This window comes from Hypanus sabinus, unplaced genomic scaffold, assembly GCF_030144855.1.
Source record: "Hypanus sabinus isolate sHypSab1 unplaced genomic scaffold, sHypSab1.hap1 scaffold_294, whole genome shotgun sequence".
In the NCBI taxonomy this organism is placed as follows: domain Eukaryota; kingdom Metazoa; phylum Chordata; class Chondrichthyes; order Myliobatiformes; family Dasyatidae; genus Hypanus; species Hypanus sabinus.
The window spans coordinates 242,379-262,650 of NW_026781090.1; the positions used below are offsets into that span (position 1 = coordinate 242,379).

Below are 20,272 nucleotides of genomic sequence, written 5' to 3' on the forward strand. Positions count from 1 at the left end.
CCAGCCCACTCTGGTCATTCCCTGAGGGCTTCAATGAATAGTACAGTACTCAATACACAATTCCGTTTCCCAGAGACAATGGCCGTTATCCGTGGCTCCGTTTCGCTGAGGCCAGGACACATTCCAAACCCTGTGTATTCTGAGTGTCCCTCTCTCATTTCCTGGGTCCCAGACTCGAATTAATAGCGATCTTGCGATTCTCCAAAATGAGGGGGCTACTTTGTACCCTTCGGCCCCTCAGAGTTGCTTCACCTTCGTAACACACTTCAGATTCAGATTGTTTATTGTCATTTAGAAACCACAAATGCAATGAGTTAAAAAATGAGGCAATGTTCTCCAGAATGATATCACAAAAGCACAGGACAAAACAGAGTACACCAGAAAATCCACATACCGTTTGGCAATCCCCAATCCAGAGTCCGGAGAGGCTGCTGTGTATTAATATCAGGCTAGCATCTTAGCGCGTTCCCCGGAAAGGAGCTCCAAAACCACCAGACAAAACAAGACCAAAAACTAAAGCTACAAGACCTGCACAAAACCACATAGTTACAACATATAGTTACAACAGTGCAAACAATATCATAATTGATTAAAAAAAAACAGACTATGGGCACAGTAAAAATAGTCCAAGATTTTAAAGGACTGTAAATTCAAAAGAAATCACCACACAGTTTACACGAGTCCCCAAGGTCCCGACAGACTCGCCATCCCACGCCGGCGGCAGAAGGGAATACCCCCGCTATTGGCTTCCACGGCGCCGCCCGACTCAGCCTCGCAGACGCAGCACACACCGAATGTGCCGAGTCCGTCGAACCTCCGAGCCAAAGACCATCCCCTCCGGCTCAGCTTCTCCGAGCACCATCCTCTGCCGAGTGTATCAAGACGGCCCCGCCAATGCGACCCCGAGGACTGGGGGCCTGTTCTTCCCAACAGAGTGTTGGACCTCACAGCAGCAGCAACAAAGAAGAAGAACTTCCTGGGATTTCCCGGTGTTTCTCCGTGCTTCCACGTCCGTTTTCAATCGATTATGATGGCGCACGGCACCCCACTTCACAAATAACAGATAATCAGCTCCGGAGTGGCCGCTGCAAGCTGCGTCGCGCCGCCATCTCGGATCTTTCCAAGTTGTTCCGCTTGCAAGGATAAGTGACAGGAGGGAGATCGGTGGGAATGAATGGACAAGGAAGACGCGTCGGGAACGATCTCTGCGGAAAGCAGAAAGGGGGGGGGGTGGAAAGATGTGTTTGGTAGTGGGATCCCGTTGGAGGTGGCGGAAGATACTGAGAATTATACGTTGGACCTGGAGGCTGGTGGGGTGGTAGGTGAGGACAAGGGGAACCCTATCCCGAGTGGGGTGGCGAGCGGATGGGGTGAGGGCATGGGAGTTGGAAATGGGAGAGATGTGTTTGAAAGCAGAGTTAATAGTGGAGGAAGGGAAGCCCCTTTGTTTAAAAAAGGAAGACATCTCCTTCGTCCTGGAATGAAAAGCCTCATCCTGAGAGCAGATGCGACGGAGACGGAGGAATTGCGATAAAGGGATTGCATTTTTGCAAGAGACAGGGTGGGAAGAGGAATAGTCCAGGTAGCTGTGAGAGTCTGTAGGCTTATAGTAGATATCAGTAGATAGGCCGTCTCCACAGATGGTGACTGAAAGATTAAAAAAGGGGAGGGAGGTTTCGAAAATGGATCAGGTAAATTTGAGGACAGGGTGAAAGTTGGAGGCAAAGTTAATGAAGTCAACGAGCTCAGCATGCGTGCAGGAGGCAGCGCCAATGCAGTCGTCGATGTAGCGAAGGAAAGGAGGGAGATGGATACTCGTATAGGCTTGGAACATGGGCTGTTCCACAAAGCCAACAGAAAGGCAGGCATAACTGGGACCCGTGCGGGTGCCCATGGCTACACCCTTGGTTCGGAAGAAGTGCGAGGAGCCAAAGGATAAATGATTGAGAGTAAGAACTAATTCAGCTGGGCAGAGGAGAGTGGTGGTAGAGGGGAATTGGTTAGGTCTGGAATCCAAAAAGAAGCTGAGAACTTTGAGACCTTCCAGGTGGGGGATGGAGGAATATGAGGGCTGAACGTCCATGGTGAAAATAAGGCGGTGAGAGCGAAAAATTTTTCATTGAAAAAATTCAAAGCGTGAGAAGTGTCACGAAAATACATGGGAAGGGATTGAACAAGGGGAGATAAGACAGGGTCAAGGTTTGCAGAAATGAGTTCGGTGGGGCAGGAGCAATCTGAGACAATGGGTCTACCTGGACAGGCAGGTTCAGAGGCCCCGCCCACTTACCTGGTGACGCGCTGGCGACATCGCGCATGCTCAGTCCGGGAAGGGCGGTGTTGTTTTTCGTTCTTTGTTGAAGCGGGTCGGCGGTGGGATCGGGATCGGGAGGGGGTCCTCACCCTCGCCCCCTGGGGAGCCAGGGACGGATTATTCTCTGCGGGGCGACGACAACAGTTTCCTTTCGGTGAGTATTGAAGCAGGTCCGGAGCGGGGAGGTCCCGAATTCAAACGGCAGGACTGGAGAATAAAAGGTGGGGGTGGGGAAGGGAGAGAACCACAAGGTGATCGGTGAAACCTGAAGGGGGAGGGGGTGAACTTTCCAGAACTGGCGGCCTCGCCCTGCTTCCTTCACAGAATCTGCCGGGGTCAGATTCGGGTTGTGAGACCTTCACACCGAACCGTCTGAGATGAGCCGCCGCCCAGCCCGTGTTGTTCTGGTCCTATTAGCAGGATAACGTAAACATGTTTCTATATTGTTACTGACAGAGAATTGTATAATTGCTGTTCTGTGTGTTATCTGAATGTACTTGCCTGTGATGCTGCCACGTCAGTGTTTCTCTGTACCTGTACCTTCCCGTACTTGTGCACTTGGCAATAAATTCAACAGGACCTGAGAAATCTCAGTGAGATTTGATTAGTGATGATCATCTTGGCAGCTCGGTAGGTCGAATGTATGCGACAATACACTGTTAAATGCAAAACTCTGAACAGTGTTGATGATCAGAGGGATCTTAGACTCCAAGTTCATCGCTCCCTGAAAGAGACTGCACAGATTGATCGGGTGGTTAAGAAGGCAAATGACATGGTTGTCTTTATTAGTTGAAGCACTGAGTTCAAAAGTCGGGAAGTTGTGCTGTAGCTTTATAAAGCTAGTTAAATCTGGAGTGTTTCATACAGTTCTGGTCGCCCCCATTCTCGGAAGGATGTCGGGGCTTTGGACAGGGCGCAGAAGAGGTTTACCAGGACACTGCCTGGATTAGAGGGCATGAGCTATAACGAGAGGCTGGATAAACTTGTGTTGTTTTCTCCAGAGCGGCGCAGGCTGGGGTGAGACTGGATGGACGATTAGACGATTACGAGAGGGATAGACGATATATTTTTCCCAGGGTTGAAATTTCTAAGATAAGAGGCCATTCATTTGAGGTGAAAGGGGATAGGTTAATGGAGATATGAGGGGCGTGTATGTTGTTCCTCACCGAGTCTGCTGGGTCGTTCACTGAAATTTGCTCCCTGGGGAGGGAGACCCTCCGCTCAGACGTAGTAATCACCCTGCGCATGCTCACAGCCGCCCCCCCCCCCCCACCCGGATGGATGGTGGTTTATCTCCCCGTTCGTTGTTGAAACGATATATATTCCTTAATTGAATACACTGAGCACTGTGCTGTACTGTTCAATGTTCTGGGTCTCTTGTGGAGAGGTTTTGGGGTAATGGAGGCAAAAAGGCTGAGTGGGAACAACAGGTCGCTGGAGTCCAGTGTGGGAAATGTGAGATCACCCACTTCTGTAGGAGAAACTGAAATCCTGAGTGTTAAAATGGAGAGTTTAAGTGCAGAGGGTAGAGAGGGAGGTGAAAGGTACATTGTATTTATTGTAAGAGTTATTGGGTGTAAGAGTGAAATGACATTAACAATTACTCGCGTTTTGTTGAGATTGTACCTGGGATATGATGTAAAATCCCGCTCTCCATGGGTTATACCGACCTGCTGTTGAAGAAAGGCTTAAAAAAAAAACCCAGCAAACTATAGACCAGTGCTTCTGACATCAGTATTAGAAGCACTGCATATATGAGTATTTGAAAAGACAAGACTGACTTGGAACAGTCAGCATGACTTTGTTTACTCCTGGCAACACACACAATTTTTTTTTGATGAGGTTATTGGGAATATTACCAGGAAAGTAGATAAAGGCAATGAAGCGAATGTTGTTTACATGGTCTTTTGCAAGCATTTAGCAATCCTGCATGGGAGGTTGGTCAGGGAAATTCATTTGCATCACGTTCAATGTAAGGAAGTAAATTGGAGTAAATAATGGCATTTTGGGAGAAAGTGGACTATGATGGTTGATGATTGTCTACATTAATCGTTGGGTCCGTTGCTGTTTGTCATCTATATCAATGATTGGGATGGTAATGTTTTTAACTTGATAAGCACATTTACATGTGACGCCAAGATTAGGGGTGTCGTTCACAGTGAGGGAAATTATCTATCATAGGTTACAGGGATCTGGAACAGCTGGAAATACTGACCTGAAAATGGGAGATGGAATTTAATGCAGGCAAGTGCGAAGTGTTGTGCTATGTTAGGTCTTGCACAGTAAACAGTGGAGCACTAACGTTGCGGTGGAACAAAAGGATCTGGGAATAAAGGTCCATAATTCATTGAAAGCAGCGCCACAGGTAGATAGGGTGGTTAATAAATGCTTTTGGCATAGTGACCTTCATCAATTAAATCATTGACTGCAGGAGAAGGGATGTTAGTTTGAAGTTGTATATGACATCGGTGAGTCCAAATTTAGAGTATTGTGTGTAGTTCTGGTCACCTACCTACAGGAGAGGTGTAAGTTTGAAAGTGTACTGGGAAAAACTTCAAGGAGGTTTCTGGAGGCCCTGAGTGATAAGGAAAGGTTGAATAGTTTTGGACTTTAATCCTTGAAATGCTAAAAATTGAGAGGAGATTTGACAGAGCAGTGCAACATGAAGATGGGTATAGATTGGTAAATGCAAGCAGGCCTTTTCCACTGAAGTCAGGTGGAACGACAACCAGAGATCATGCATCATGGGTGACAGATGAGAAGTTTTAGTGGGACATGAGTGGATAAGTCTTCAATCAGAGGGTCGAGAGAATGTGGAACGAGCTGCCAACAGGAGTGGTACATGCGAGCACGATTTCACCTTTGAAAATATGGATGGGGGAATATGGCTACTGTGCAGGTGGGTGGGAACAGGTGGTTTAAATGGCTCAGACAATGCACCTGTACTGTGTTCTGTTTCGATATGACTCTCTAACCATGACTCCTTGATCACAGACAGAAGTTTGATTGAGTAAAGATCCGAAATTAATATCAGACTTGAATAATTCACACCTTAATTCCCCAAGAATACTCAACAGCCTGGATGTGTTTTGACATGGTTTTAAACTGCTCCCTGTCATGGATATTTCGTAACCAGGGAAAGACAAAATGCTGGAGTAACTCAGCAGGTCCGGGCAGTATGTATGGAACTGAATACAACGGGAACGTATTGGACCGAGACCCTTCAGTGGAACTGGAAAGGAAGAGGGAAGAGGCAATACCATTGATTGATTTGGAAGGTGCAGGTTGCTTTTGTGTGAGACTCGGAGCTCAGGGTTTGTGTTTAAACAGCTGCCTGCATATTCCTCAGAACAGGGAGCAGCCTTTCTGCTGAAACCAATTCAAACTGGTTTGACATTTCACTCTCTATCACATAAACAAAGTCACATCAGTGTTCTGTTTAACTATTTCTGCATATGCAAATATGCTAAACTGTTAATAGTTTGCAAGGAACCTGTAACATGTCATAAACGACACTGCCAACGGGCTTGAACGAGCTACATTACCAGTTACAGTTGCTGTCCTGTTTGCTGTGAGTTTGCAGAATTTAATTATTTTTACTTAAAACTCTCATTATCTGCAGTTGTTTTAAAACTTTTTTTATGATACCTTAAAAAAAAGATTCATGCCATTCCCAACTGTGACATTCCTTAATACAAAGACACAACACAGTGTATGAAAAATGCATCTTTCCCAAATTTGCCAATAACCCTTAAAATATTGTTGATGTAAGGGTAAAGGTGAGGGGCAGAATGAGGTGGAGAGAGAGAAAGGTTGAGCAGGGAGAGGGGAAAAAGTCAGGGCGAGGGTCTGTTATGTACCCCGTAACTGGGTGTCTAATCAGCAGAGAAAGAAGAATTCATTGGAGTCTGATGGTACTATACTGAAGGTGTTTATTAATAAAAATAAGCAAAATAATATCACTAATGCAAATATACATATAAAACCAGTTAGCAGTAATAAACATAAAAGTGTTGGAATAATAATAATAATAATCAATAATAAACAAGCTCTATTGATGTCTAGGGGTAAATAAATTGTCATAGAAAAGGATAAAGTTCAGTTCATGAGTGCTGATGTAGTTATAGTTGTTGTATTGTAATGGTTGGAGAGAGAGAGAGAGCGAGCAAGATGTAACAGCTACAGTCAGGCAAACCTCTCTTTGCTTTCTTAATCCGTCATATCGGTGTGGTCATTCAGTTATGACCTCTCCATTCTTCTGTGGTGGACTCGTCACTCTGGCATGAGTGGACACACACACAAGTCCCCACCAGCCCTGCTTTTACACTGATAGCCTTACTGACCGACTTCCTGGTTCGGTCTCCGAAGCCCCCACCTTTCTTGTGGGTTCCAACACTCAGTCAGTGTCCACTGGCGTGTCTGGAGGGTGTCTCTCCAGACCTGTCTTTTATCCCTACTCACTGGGACTCAGCTATCCATCACTCCTGAATGACTGTGTCCATCAAATCAGGCCACTCCTTCAATCCACTGAGGAATGTTTATGAGCAAACTATTGTCCTTGCAGTGAAACAGTAAATAATTCAAAAAGGAGTCACAATATGGTTAATCAGTAATTTCCCCCTCTCTCTGATCTGTCGCTGATGTTCCTGCTTGTTTTTCCATCTCTCTTTCTCATGGTCAGCATAGCAACAGTAATAGTTTGTGTTTCTCAGGAGGGGAATGGTTAACTCTACCCCATTGTCCATCAGGTCTATTCATCACTCATAACATGTCTATGAGGTGGACAGGGAGCAACTAAGATGAAGTAGAGTCAGTGGAGTAGGTAGACGGGGGGTAGATGTTGGGACACAATGGGGAGACAGCGGAAGGGAATATGATTAGAGAGAAAGGGACAGAAAGGGAGTTTGGTAAAGAAAATTTATTTGCTCCACGTTCAACGTAAGGAAGTAAATTGGCATAGACAGTGGAGCTTTGGGCGAAGGCTGACAATGATAGTAGATGATTGTCTCCCTGATTGGGGGTTTATGACCGGCGGAGAGCCACAGAAATGGTAGTTGGGCCGTTGCTGTTTGTCATCTATGATAACGTGTTTAACTTGATAAGCACATTTGCATATGACAGCAATATCAGGGGTGTAGTCGGCAGAGAGGCAGGTTACAGTGGGATCTGGCGCAGCTGCAAATACTGAGCTGAAAATGGCAGATGGAATTTAATGTAAGCAAGTGCAAAGTGTTGCACTATGTAGGTCTTCCACAGTAAACGATAGCGCACTAAAGAGTGCGGTGGAATAAAAGGAATAAGACATTGCTGACTTTGAATTTGGAGTATTGACTGCAGTTTTGGTCATCTATCTATAGAAGAGAAATAAATAAGGTTGAAAGAGTACTGGGAAAAGGTGCGGGTTGTTTTTCTGGGAGATTCAAAGCTCAGGGTCTGGTGTAAGCAGCTGTTTGGCCCTGCACATTCCACAGAACCGTAGGCAGCTCTTCGTAAAGCAGAACTTTAGGCCATTCTGCTAAAACCATATCCAACTGGTTTGAAGTTTCCCTCTCATTTGGGTTTGAAAACATTCACATTATTAGTCTGCTTAACTATTTCTGCTGCAGGGAGGGTCAATGAATGTGAAAGCTGATATAAAGAACACCACCGATGATTCCAAAACCACGCTACCAATTACAGTTGATGCTCTGTTTGCTGTGAGATTCTGGAATTTTATAATTTCTGCCTTCAGACTCACGTTGTCTATATTTGTTTCTAAAACATTCTTTTCATGATTCCTTAAAAAATCAGTTTGTGACAGTCACCGGACCATGAGACACAGGAGCAGAATTCAGCCTATCGATTCAACTCCACCATTCCATCATGGCTGATCCCCGATCCCACTCAACCCTATACCATTCTCACCATATCCTTTGATGTTCTGAATGATCAGGAGACAATCAGCTTTTGCCTTAAACACCCACGGATTGTCCTCCACTACAGTCTGTGACAGATTCACTACTCTCTGGCTAAAACAAATCCTTCTTTAATCTTTTCTAAATGGTTGCCCCTCAATTTTAAGGCTGCAACCCCTAGATTTGGATACCTTCACCACAGGAGCATGCTCTCCACATTCACCCCAGCCAGTCCTTTTAACAGTCAGTAGGTGTCAATGAAATTCCCCAGCATTTTTCTAAATTCCTGTGAGAACAGACCCAGAGCTGCCAAATTCTCCTCATATGTGAACCCCTTCATTGCTGGAATCATCCCCATGAATCTCCTGCGGTCATTCAACAACGACAACACATGCTTTCTGAGATACTGGGCCCAAAACTGTTGATGACACTTGAAATATGTCCTGATTAATGTCTCATAAAGACTGAGAATTTTCTCCTTGCTTTTATATTCTATTCCCCTTGCAATAAATGACAACATTGCACTTGCCTTCTTTATCACAGACTCAACCTATAAATTAAACTTCCAGGAGTCAGACCCGAGTACAGCTGATTCCCTCTGCACTCTGATGTTTGAACATTCTCCCGTTTAGATGACAGTCTACATTGTTAGACAGGGATTGACAGGCGGCAGCTGGGCAGGAAAAAGAAGGCGAGATGGAGAGGGATGAAGGCATGAGAGAGCGGGGAAGGGTGTGGGGAAAGAGGAAGGGTAGTTGAGCATGGGATGAGTAGAGCACGGGAGGGGGAAGGAGAGAGCTTGGGGAAGGAGGGTGGGAGGAAAAGTGGATGGGGGGTGGGAGAAGAGCGCAGCAGGTAGGGGGCAAGTGGGAGGACAGCGCGGTAAGGAAAGCGAGTGTTTTGAAATGAGCGACTGACACTATATAACCGAATAACCTCGGGTGTAGCGGCTCAGACTGACATCTCTATGTATGGTGAGCACACCGTTCACCTGGCACCTCACTGAACTCCGCCCGGTTTCAACATCACAGTAAGTGTTGTCTCCGATTCTTCAGAACCAGGGAGCATTTACAATCGGGTTTGGCTTTTGTCGGGCTCAGGAGGGAAGTCAGTGGGAGAAGGGAACTCTGAAATCTTTAAATTAACAAATTAATTATTGACCAAATGGATTAAAAGAAACAATTACCTTCAACTACAAACATTCTCTAGTTGGTTTCTACTGAGACTCTGCAGAAAAACCTTTCTGCAGTGATATGCGAAATGTCCCCACAGGGCAGCGAAAGAGTCTCTCTCCCTCATCGCACTCCCTGACACACACTCACTCACATACACAGGAAAAACTATTGAGAATACAGAACTACTGTAAGATATTGGCATTTGGAACATCGTCGTGGACTATGCCACAGATCGATTCATTTAATTAAATCGCAAATATATATATATATTAAAACTACAGATATTGGGTGTTTGAAGTAAAATAAACTACTGGAAACTCTCAACATCTAATAGCAATTGTAATAAGTAAACATTCAGATTGCAGACACTGGTGAACTTTCTTTTCTATATCGTCGGTGTTTTAATGTTTTTTCCTGTTACAGAAATATTTAAATTCAGTGTTAAATTAACTTTGTTCACAGTTGAACGTGAGCGCGAAATGTTGAAGTAGTTTATTTGTTTTAAACAGAAAAGCCGCTCCCTGCTCCGAGGAATGCCTGCGTGTCAGAATTAGCCCTGCAGACAGGCAGCAGCTTGCACACAGAAAATTGCACTGTGAGTCTCACAGAGCAGCAACACCGGCCCCTCCCCCATAGTTACAAAATGACCCTCCTCTGATGGTCTGGTGTAAAGTTAGAAGGAAACAACTTGAAAATATACCCACAGGGAGACTGAACATTCTTAATGAATTAAGGTGAATTCAGCTTCTGTTCTTTATTTCTGATCTTTACTTCCAGTTGACACGTTACCCGTGTTTTGGATCAGTGACCAAGAAGTTGCTTGCAAACAAGAGAACATTTGCAGATGCTAGAGCAACACACACAAAATGTTGAAGTAACTCAGCAGGCCAGACAGCATCTAGGAAGAGAGTGAACAGATGACGTTTTGGGCCGAAACCCTTTGGCAAGACTCCTTTCCCAGATGCTGCCTGGCCTGCTGAGCTCTTCCGGCATTTTGTGTGTATTGGAAGAAGTTATTCGCCCTACTTTGTCTCTTCTGTCGGTCGTGGTATTTGTGTTCTTGCATTATCCTGTCTGCACGGTTGAGATTCTCCTCAGTTCATGTCAAGGTTAAAAACAGTTCCTGCATCAGGGGTTATGATTCCAAAGCAAGAGCGAGAAAAGCTGTTTAGTCAACACGGCTTCTGTTTCCAAAACTTGTGACTTCAGATGAATGCATGTCTTTTTTTCTCATGACTGTTTATTGTTGGTGTTTCGAGCTGATTTCCTCAACATCCTTTTAAAGAAAAGACATTGATTCTGTTCAAGGTCTCGATACATAACAAACATTGTGGGTGGGGTGGTGACCAGTTACAGAAAGTGACCGCCATGATTTCACTGGGTGGGGCAGCAGGCTGGATGGGCTGAGTGGCCAATTTCTGCCTGGTCTGTGCACAAGAAAAGCTCTGACTACAGAGTTACTGTAAACTAAGTTAATAAGTACAGACCACGGCAAATAACCTACTGTTGAACAAAAAACAACTCTTGCAGTAATTAAATCATCCAGAACATTGAGCGAGATGATAAGCAACAATGAACCTAGCACTGACCCCCACTGCACCCCACGAGTCACTGGTCTCCAGTCAGAGAGTCAAACCATCTTCCACCACTTTCTGGCTTCTCCCGCAAAACCAATGTCCAAATCAATTTACCACCTCATTCTGAATGCCAAACCTTCTTGACTAATCTCCCAGGTGGGACTCTGCCAAATGTCTTGCTACATTGTACTGAACTATATATATATTTAATTCAGTAAATTAACTGTTCTCTCTCCTAGAGCTGTAAGTGTCACATTGTTCCAGTTTGATAACTGACCAACAACATTCTTGCACAGCATACTTTCACTGCACTGGGGAGAAACTAACCATGAAAGTTATGGGGGAGACTCTGCAGAGCTCTGCTGTTGCCCAATGCCCAGTGTCTGAGTCCAGGAGCTGATGACCCAGGGGCTGCTGCAGGACCGTCCACACTGCAAGTGTCCTCTCAGGGCAGTGGAGCGAGTCTGTTTCAAAAAGCCTCTGGTATCCCTGTGAACACAGCCTCAAATCGGCAATGCTCAGATTCTGGCTCTCTGGAAAGTGAAATGAGAAAGATGGTTTCCCATCACTGACAAGTGGAGCAGCGGCATTACTGCCCCACGACGGCTGTGATTGAGTCCCAGGGATGAGGATGTGATCTTTGTCCGTCTGTCTGCACAGTTTGTTATTGGGAAACAGAGAAGTACGCGGGAAGTGGATCTTCAGCCTGATAGGCCCAATCGGGATTAATCCCCGTAGAGTCATCAGGAGGATGTGTCATATCACAGGCATACATCGTGAACGTTGTTGGCTTTGTGGCAGCAATACAATGCAATATATAATAGTAGAGAAAAAACTATTACAATAAGTATCTGTTACTGAAAGTTAAATAAGTATTGCAACAATGAATTCAGTGAAGTAGGTTCGTGGGTTCCATGTCAATTCAGAAATCAGATGGCAGAGGGAAGGAAGCGGTTGCTGACTAGTTGAGTGTGTGTCCTCAATCTCCTGTACCACCTTCCTGGTGATACCAATGAGAAGGGGGCATCTCCTTGGTGAAGCAGATCCCTAATGACTGATGCCGCCGTTTTGAGGCATCGCTCCAAGACGATGTCCTGGATGCTACGGAGGCTACTGCCCATGATGGAGCTGACTGAATTGACAACATTGCTGAGAGTATTTCTATCCTGTGCAGTAGCTTCACCACTTCCCCCATCCCACCATATCAAGCGATGTGCAGCCAGTTAGAATAGTTTTTACGGTACAACTGTAGCAATCTGTGAGTCTTTGGTCACATCTCAAATCTCGTCAAACTTCTAATGAAATATAATGGCTGCCGTGCATTCTTTGTAACTGCATCGGTATGCTGGGCCCTGGAGATCCTCAGAGATGCTGACACACAGGGACATGAAGTTGCTCACTCTTTCTACTGCTGACTGATCAATGACGATTGGTGTGTCCCTGTGCCCTCGTCTTACCCACTCAGAAGTCCACAATTAGAACATTGATCTGACCGATGTTGAGTGTAAGTTTGTTGCTGCAACACCACTCATCCAGGTGATGTATCTCGCTCCTGTTTGCCTTCTACTCACCATCTGTAAATCTGCCAACAATAGTGGTGTCATTAGCAAATTTGTCACAGGCGTTTGAGCTGTGCCAAGCTGCACAGTCATGGGTGCAGAGAGAGTAGGGCAGTGGGCAGAGCACATATCCTTGAAGTGAACCAGTATCGATGGCAATGTGCAGGCGTTATATCTAAACCGCACAGATTGTGGTTTTCTGTTGAGGAAATTGAGGATCCGGTTGCAGAGGGAGGTAGAAAGGCCAGCAGTTCGAGCCTTTCGATCAGAGCTGTAGGAATAATTGCATTACACACTGAGCTCTGGTTGAGAAACTGCAATCTGATGTAAGTATTCGTATTGTCAAGGTAATCCAAAGCCGCGTGAGGAGCCGATGAGATTGCATTGTGACCTATTGTGGATACAGGTAAATTACAGTGGGCCCAGGTCCTTGCTGAGAGAAGAGCTAATTCTAGCCATCGCAAACCCCTCAATCATTTCATCACAGTAACTGTTATTGCTATGGACGATAGTCATTAATGCAACTCACACTGCTCTTCCTGGGCACTGGTATAATTGTTAGCCTTCTAAGGGATGTTCAAACTTCCAACTGCAACAAAAATGACCCCATCTCCGAAGCAGTCACAGAATACAACTCCTGTTTTTCCGGGGTGGCTGAAATCCTTGTAAATCTGTGTGATAACAGCACCCACCACTTCCTCACTCTCTGTAAATTGATAGAAATACATAGAAAATTCCCACCATGTATTGTATTGAAGGAAAGGCAGATGAGCAGTCATGGATCAACAGATGGCATTATGATATTGTCACCATTATTGAGACTGGCTTGCAGAGAACTGGCAGCTCAATATTCTGGGGTTCTGTTCTTTTGGACACGATAGAGTGTGAGGGATTAAAGGGGTAGGTGATACTTGATCTCTCATTAGGGACTAAGACCGGACAAACGTAACAGAAGTCTGTGTGTGGAGACTGTCTGCATCTGGTGATCACAATGCCATCAGATTCAAAGGAATTATGGCGAACGATAGCTCTGCTCCGTGGTATTGAGGCCCTGGTATAGAAAAAAATTACGTACAAAAAGCTGGATGAACTCAGCAGGTCGGGCAGCATCGGTTGAAAGGAGCAGTCAACGTTTCAGGTTGAGACCCTTCGTCAGGACTGAAGAAGGAGGGGGCAGTGGCCCTATAAAGAAGGTGGGGGGAGGGTGTAAAACCAATCAGAGGAAAAATCGAACATCGAATTCTCCAACTTCTAGAAATTCCCCCCTCCCTCTCCCTTCCCCCATCCCACCTTCACTCTGTCTCCTCTTCTAGCTGCCTATCACCTCTCATGACTCTGCCTTCTTCTACTACTCATAGTGCTTTCCCCTTAGATTCCTTCTTCACCTCTCCTGCCTATTCCCTCCCTGCTTCTCCTCCCCCACCTTCTTTAAAGGGCCTCTGCCCCCCCCTCCTTCTTTAGTCCTGACGAAGTTTCTTGACCCAAAACGTTGACTGCTCCTTTCAACAGATGCTGCTCGACCTGCTGAGTTCATTCAACTTTTTTGTACATCTCGATTTGACCACAGCATCTGCAGTATACTTTGTGTTTAGAAAAAAATTGATGCATAGCAGGTGTAGGCAGGTAGGAAAAAATTGAGGTACTTATGGAGTCAAGGAAATGCAAGATAACATTGAGTAAAGAAACCAGGAAGGCTATAGGGAGGCATAAGGTTGTCCTAACACACAAGGTGAGGGATTATACAGATGTTTTAAAAGCAAAAGGATTTCAGGAGACACAATTAATCGTCTGGATTATCAGAATGGCAATGTACACATGGAGGCAAAAAAGATAGAGGAGTTCTGAATTGGATCTTTGCTTCTGTGTTCACTCGGGAAAATAATCTATAGAAGTGAGGCAAAGGAGAAGTTATACAAATTACAGAGGAGTAAGTGTTTTGGGCAAATTGGGCAGCTTCGAGTGCATAAATCCCCAGTGACTGAGAAGTTCAGTCCTTGGACCCTGATGTAGGCGGATGCAGAAATTGCAGGGATTTAACCATTATGTTTAAATTATGCTCAAAGACAGGAAAGCTACCAGAGGATTGAAGGATAGCTCATTTCGTTCCACTGTATAAACAAAGGATCCAAAATTAAACCAGGAAATGATAGGTCGGTGCGGCTGACATCAGTCGTGGGAAGACACTGGAAGGACCGGATATAGGAGTATTTAAATAAACAGGACTGATTAGGGACATCCAATGTGACTTTGTGTATTCTAGACAATCTTTTTGAAGAAGTTACAAGGAATGTTACCAGGACAGTTTTGAAGGCAAGGCACTAGATATTTCCTACATGGACATTTGGCGAGGTCCTGCATAGGATGTTGACCAATAAATTTAATTCTCTTGGCATTCAAGGTGAGGAATTAAATGGGAGTAGACATTAGCATAGAGGAGGAAGGCAGATAGTGGTAGCAGATGGTTGCCTCTCTGACTGGAGACCCGTGACTTGTGGATTTCCACAGGGATCGGTGCTGATATCCGTTGTTTGTCAACTTTATCAATGATCTCGATGATAATTAGATTATCCGGATCAGCAAATTTGCAGATGACACCAGGGTTTGGGATGTATTTGACAGCGAGGAAGACATTCAGAGCTTGCAGCGGGATCTGCATCAGGTATAAAAATGGCTGATAATGGCAAACGGAGTTTAATGTAGGCCTGCCAGCTGTTACACTTTGGTATGACCCGTCAGGATGGGTCTTACACGGTGAACCAGATGGCACGATGCGGTAGGACAAAGGCGTCTGGGAATACGTGTCCATGATTCATTGAAAATTGCAGCCCACCTAGATAAGGTAGTAAAGAAATCTTTGGCACATTGGCCTTCATAAATTAAAGAATTCAGTATAGGAGATTGCGTGATTTGAGATGGTTATGAGGCCTATTTTTGGAGTATTGTGTGCAGTTTACGTCACCTACCCACAGGAAAGATGTACATAAGGTTGACAGATTACAACGAAAATTTACCAGAATTTTGCTGCGATTGGTGGACCTGAGTTACAATGGAAGATTAAATAGGTTACAACTTTGTTCCTTGGAATGCAGAAGATTTGGGGAAGATGTAATGGAGGTCTACAAAATCATGAGGTGTACAGATAGGGTCGATGGGGTACAGGGATGAGGATAGTGAGGGAATAGAGGGAATAGAGGTATAGAGGGAATCGGGTATAGAGGGAAGTGAGGCTCCCATTTTCAATCAGCAAACAACTCCCTCCTCCCCCCGTGTTCATTTCAATCAGTGCGTCATTCCCTCCGTTTTAACTTATGTGACAATTTTCAGTGAGTGCGTCACTCTCTCCCTTGGTAAAACCTCTGTCCATTTTGAATAAATGACATTTAAGAGAGATAAATTCAACAAGTATTTCTGGCGAGGAGTCTATCAACAACCCCTGCTTGTAAAACAAAACCCGCTGTTAACCGTGGGCGAGAGAGGTTCTTGTGACAATAGTTGTCCGGATGGAAATGCAAAAATCTCTTCCAGTTTTTTTTCCCAGTTAGTGGAAATATATAGTCGAACGTGTTGGTTTAATTTCAGCAGAAATGCTGCTCCCTGGACCTGAACAGGTGAGGGACGTTTGAGCTGAAACTCTATCCATGCCAGGCAGTCTTTCTTACACACAGGGCGGAGCTCAGACCCTCCCTGAACCCAGAGTGGATCACATTCTCAGCCTGGGACTGGCTGAGTTAAACAGAGAAACTCCGCCCCACTGGTTACGATGAAAGAAAAAGGAGAGATCCACACGGAATTCCGGACAGAAAGGTTAACGCAGCCTGTTTGTTTTCCTCTTTAGGGTTGCTACGTTGACCCCACTCCCGCTGAAAGACCCGTCCTGAGCCGGTGAGAGTTAGTGTGACCCGGACTGCGGCAGTCCCGCTCTACCCCGGCTCACCCGGCCCTGTCCATCTGTAATGAGCGGCGGACACATCACAGCCGAGTGGCCTCGGGAGCAGCAGCTCAGACCCAACTCTCTGTACAGAGTGAGAACATCGGTGCAGGACCATTGTTGATCACCCGGGAAGACAGACTGATTTCCCGGGACCACACTGAACGCCGTCCGGTTACAACATCAGAGGTAAGTGTTGTCGATGATTGTGCACAACTATTCAGCGTTTACAGCGAGACTCGGCTTTGGTCGGGATCGGGAGATAATTTAGTGGAAAGAGGGAGTTCTGACATGTTCATGTTAGCGAGTCAGTTACTGTCCAAACGGATTAAGAGAAATGACGCCTTTGCCGTCATCCAGAAATACTCTCCTGGGTGGTTTCTACTGAGTGCGAGCAGAAATCATCTTTCACCCCGGTAGTGACTTGTGATATCTCACTGGGCAGTGACCCGTCACTGATCTCTCTCAAACAAGAGAAAATTACCAGATGCTGGAAATCCGAGCAACAGACACAAAATGCTGGAGGAACTCTGCAGTCCGGGCAGTGCGTATGGAGAAAAGGAACAGTCGACCCTTGAGACCCCGGCTAATGTATTTTACATCGCGTCATTGATTCTATCGCTCTTCCCTGTACCACAAAGAGCTAAACTTCCTTCATGCTTGAATGACAATGTTTTGCTGAACCGGTTTGGATTTGATTTCAGCGGAACGGCCGCTCCCTGTCCTGAGGAATGTGATGGACAGGCAGCTGCTTGCTCGCAGTCCCTGAGCACCGAGTCTCACAGAACAACAAGCCGCACCTTCCAAATCAGTCAATCATCTGCCCTCCTCCCCTTTCCAGTCCAGTCCTGATGGAGGGACTCGGTCCGGAACGTCAACTGTTTACACCCATCCATAGATACTGCCTGACCTGCTGAGTTCCACCAGCACCGTGTATGTTGCCGTGGTTACGAGAGATCCGTGTGGGGCAGTGGGCGGCGCTATTTGTAAGAAACAATGCACAGTATCCACACTGTCAGAATACTGTAATCTTGGGGAATTAAGGTGAGAATAATTCAGCGTCTGATATTTATTTCGGATCTTTCTTTCCAAACAACAAGTTGTCTCTGCAGTGGATCAGTGATCAAGGAGATATTTGTTTTTTTTTAAGCCAGTTCTGTCTCTAGTGCCTTTTGTGATCCAACTGTTTCCTGCTGTCATGATTTACATTTTCCACTGGTTAGGTAAAGATTAAGATCAGCTCTAGAACAATGGCACCTGTTTCAGAGCAAAGGTGCGGGAGCTGTACAGTAAACACCTTTTCAGATTTCCTTATTTCAGCCGAATACCTTGATTGTTCCTGTGTTGAATGTGAGCAATTTGAACTCTTCCTCTCAATGGCCAGTGGAAGCAAAGACCGTAGTTCTGTTTAAGCACTGGATTCTTGACAAACAGTGGGTTTGAAGTGTTACAGGGATGGATATGTGGGAATATGTAATGAAAATTTAGATCTGATCAGCCACGATTTCATTATCTGCAGCAACAGTTTCGAGGGGCCGTGTGGTCCAGTTATGTGTGTTGGTATGTTGACAACTCTGATAACTTAATTAATGTAAACTGGTATAATGACTGCATGCGAAGGGAGATAGGATTTCATTTATGTATTTGAACTGAAAACAAACATTGATTATTTACGTCCAGCTTTGTGTGTTAGATATGTGCCCCAGCTGTGTTCGGGAGTCGGATTTATGCTGAACTCGGTGAGCTGGACAGTGTGGTATTGGAACGCTTCCCGTTCCCTGTTAATTCCGCTGCATATTCCCTGGGGCTCTCGCACACCAGCTCATGGCCCCGCCCACTGCCCGACACGCGCGCTCTTGCGGATCTCCTTACTCTTGCGCTTCCGGGCTCAAGCTGAGACCATTTGGGAAACCTTGCGCGGCCGCCAGAAGACATGCAGGTTATTTAGCTCCCATTGGTGCCAGAAAATGTCAATTTATGCCTCATATCAGACTGAACTGACCGCACAGGTTTCAGCTCCATTGCAGCTCACCGGGAAGTCAGACTGCGGTTACCCGGGACCCCACCGAACGCCGTCGAGTTACAGCATCAGGTGTAAGTGGTGTCTCCCATATCAGGGTATAGGTTTTATCGATTTCCCAGAAGGAGAAAGAGTTAAAGTGACTTTGCTCATTCCCTAATGAGAGTGAATTGTCGTATAAATTGGATTTAATTTCATCAGAAAGGCCATTCCTATGTGAGGAATGACCACGGACAGGCAGCTGCTGACACACTGAACCGAGTCCGTCAGAACCACAACCCACGTATCTCTAATCATTCAATCATCTGGCCCTTCCCCTTTCATTTCCTGTACTGATGAAGTGTTTCGGCCCGATATATCGACAGTTTATTTCCATCCAGGCATGATGCAAGGCCTGCTGAGTTCTTGCAATTTATGCATTTCCATGGCTACGAAAGATCAGCGAGGGAACGCGTGTGGAGCAGAGTGCGGAATCAGTTGAAATTAGTTAAAAGGAACGGTGGATATTGAAATCATACCCACACTGACAGAATATTCCTGTGGAATTGAGAGGAGATCCCCGCGGGGCCCCCCAGTGGCCACAGGTCCCCACATCACTGCCATTGTTCGGAAGTCGGAGGGTCAAGACGTGGGCTCGGCTGTCCGGCACTCCCGATCTCTACATCAACTCCATCAATCTGACTCTGGGCGAACTTTAACAATTTACAAACATAATTCCTCTCAGCGACCAGTTGTCTGAATGATTCCCTGGCTCTTAGAGGAAGGGGTATCTATGGTCCACACTGTCAGGGTGTTTAGTATACCAGGAGTTATACATTGCAGGAACGAGAGGTCTTCTGATTAATGCACTGTGTGCAGAGCCGACTGGCAATTCTGGTTTACATTAGCAAATCAGTTGTTTTTCAAAATACTGAATAGAGAGACACTGCACCGATTAAAGCTTTAGGAAACAGAATCCTCCCCAAAACATTTAGAAGACAAACAGCACACTGCCCACTAAAGCAGTAAGCGTGGTCCTTTACGTCATACACGTGTTGCCCGGCTCGCGCTGAGATGGCTCAACGGCTGAAGTACTAATCATGTCACCTCGCCCCCACTGGTGCTCTCAACAGAGTATTTAGATCATCGTCATCATCAGGTGATGTGCTCAGCCATGTCTGAGCTTTGACTGCCATGGCCCACACACTCCTGCTTCGGGTCAAGTGGATCAATTCATTGGTATAATTTCCAGTTCTCTGGCTGCTGTCTCCATCATTTGTCTTCCTCTTGCTTTCTTCCCTTCAATCTTTCCCATAATTACCCTGCATTCTAACTCTTCTTTCCTACTCGCATGCCCAATGAAGTCACGTTGCCTTTTCACGCTCAGACATGATCTCTCTCGGGCTTGCTCTGATCATGACATCCTCGTTAGATATTCGTTTCATCCATGATATTTTTTTGCATCCTCAAAAACTACATCTCTGTTGCTTTAGTTCTTTTCCACATGATAGTAGATATTGTCCAACATTCTGAGCCATCTGGTAAACTTGATAAACGTAAAGTTTCAGTGCTGTGAGGTGGGTTGGCATGCCTAGTTTAGTATTGGTCAACACAGTATACTCTTCATTCTTGTAAATGTGTCTTTGGCCATCCCTATTCTTCTTTTGATGTCCATGTCGCTCCTGCCATCTGATGTCACCCAGTTTCCTAAGTAGCAAAGTTCTGTACTTGTTTTATGCCTTCCCCATTTATTCTCTGCCTGCAAATAGAACTCTGCTTTTTGGATATCACCATACATTCTGTCTTTTTGCAATTGATAGATAGACCCA

General features: G+C 45.4%; 1 protein-coding gene across 2 annotated transcripts in view; it reads left to right on the forward strand.

Annotated features, from left to right (window-relative positions):
* The first annotated feature begins 2,314 nt into the window (after window positions 1-2,314).
* Window positions 2,315-20,272, forward strand: part of LOC132388297 (NACHT, LRR and PYD domains-containing protein 3-like) — a 38,082-nt gene continuing 20,124 nt past the window's right edge. For both annotated transcript variants that reach the window (XM_059960634.1, XM_059960635.1), the window contains exons 1-2: window positions 2,315-2,465; window positions 16,352-16,633. The gene's annotated coding sequence lies outside the window, so the exon portion shown is untranslated. The remainder of the gene's footprint in view (window positions 2,466-16,351; window positions 16,634-20,272) is intronic.